Raw genomic sequence first — 1844 nt, 5'->3', positions numbered from 1 at the left:
TTCCCTCATATTTAAGGAGCTCCCTCATATTTAAGGAGTTCCCTCATATTTAAGGAGCTCCCTCATATTTAAGGAGTTCCCTCATATTTAAGGAGTTCCCTCATATTTAAGGAGCTCCCTCATATTTAAGGAGTTCCCTCATATTTAAGGAGTTCCCTCATATTTAAGGTGCTCCCTCATATTTAAGGAGCTCCCTCACATTAAGGAGTGTCAACAGTTCCTAGTCCCGGACTCAGCAGCAGTGTCAGGTCATGAGAAACTTTCTCAACTGGTGTTGAGCCCCAGAATTCTCTGTTAATTAGCACATGTTAATCAGCACAGGGGGACCTACTGGGAGGAGACAGATCATCAAAGTACCACCCTTATTATTATAAACCCTCCTGCCCCAGCTTTAGGTATGCAGGACCAATGCATGTCTTCCTACTTACTCTGGAACTAGACAGACCACCAGCTGCTCTTCTGGGCCACAGCAGACCTTCCTTTGAAGGGATCAACCCGGTCACACTTGGGGCGGGTGGGAGCTTCCTGAGGCCGTGGCCCCTAGATAAGAGGGGTGCTGCCCACGAAGCCCAGCTTGTTGCTGGACTCACCAGTCACAGAACCCACTCGATGTTTCTATGTGTGGTGGGGACTGGTGGGGCAAGAGGTCAGGAGTGTTTTGGAAAACAGAAACCAGAGGAACTGAGAGTTTAAACAGAAAGACAGACAGACCTGGATGGAACTAGGGAAGGCGATCAGAATGGAGGTTTCTAAAATCCCCTCAGCAAGTCCCACCCCGCCCCTCCCCCCAGCATTTCATGGTGGACGCTGTTGTGAGCATTCCACACCAACTGCTTTCATCCTCACACCCATGCAGGGAGGGGTCTGACAGGGGTCTCACGGTGAGCACGGGCTCTGTTCTCTATAGAGAGCAGGCTTCAAATTCGTGGAAAAATGGAGTGAAAAGTTAACTTTTTGAAGTCCCCTCATTTGTTAATAAGATTTCTGCTCTGGTGGAAATCGACTCAGTGAAACTTCACAGTACCAGCCACCTATGCTACTAGAACATCTGTGTTTGAATCTGGTCAGTGTGTTTAAAAAGGATTAGAAGATGGGGACATGGAGAGAGGGAGCAGCTGAGGACACTAGATTCACGGAAAGAGCGGGACTGAGAACTGGTGGCCACTTGTATGCCTGAGTATTTTTTTAAAAATAAGAGCTAAAATGAATAGAGAGAAATATTGTTAACTGACGGCACATGGAGGGGATTATAATCATTGTAATGAAACAAAGTGTATGATTTGTAGAATGTAAAACTGATGACCTGCCCTGTAAACTTTCACTCAATTCAAAATAAAAACTTGAAAAAAAATCCCACAAAACTTTTTGAAGGGGAAAGCGGGAGGCTCTCTTAACAAAAACAATATGTAATGACAATTTACTGTTTTCCCATCAACAAGGAAAGAAAAAGTTATACAATGAAAGTATGAAGCATGACTACATTACCAAAAAAAAAACAAACAAAAAAACAAAAAACAAAAAACAAAAACCCATCAGAGCTAAATGGCAAACCTGACTCTTGATTCCAGTGTCTGTTGCAGTTAGCCATAATGGGAAGTTGGAGTCCATAGAAAAGGCGAATTGGACCTCACTGAGATTTGGGTCGCTTAGCCAATGACTTAGACAATGTCATGAAGCATGATGCAGTTCAGTACTTTGTGATTTAAACAACTCCTGCTGTGATGCTGTAGGAGAAGCACTCGACTGCAAGGTTGGTGGTTCAAACTCACCAGCCGCTCCTGGGAAACACTGTACAAGGTTGCTATGAATCAGAACTGCTTGATGGCACTTAACAACAACAGGGT

At 44.4% G+C, this 1844-nt stretch overlaps 1 protein-coding gene across 2 annotated transcripts in view; it reads left to right on the top strand.

The window, feature by feature from the left end:
* TRAPPC9 (trafficking protein particle complex 9) overlaps window positions 1–1844 on the top strand; it is a 585848-nt gene that overhangs the window by 22206 nt on the left and 561798 nt on the right. The window lies entirely within an intron of this gene.

Source organism: Chrysochloris asiatica, unplaced genomic scaffold (assembly GCF_000296735.1).
Source record: "Chrysochloris asiatica unplaced genomic scaffold, ChrAsi1.0 scaffold00001, whole genome shotgun sequence".
NCBI classification, from domain to species: domain Eukaryota; kingdom Metazoa; phylum Chordata; class Mammalia; order Afrosoricida; family Chrysochloridae; genus Chrysochloris; species Chrysochloris asiatica.
Note: the sequence above shows the minus strand (reverse complement) of the source record. Positions and strands in the feature narration are given on the sequence as shown.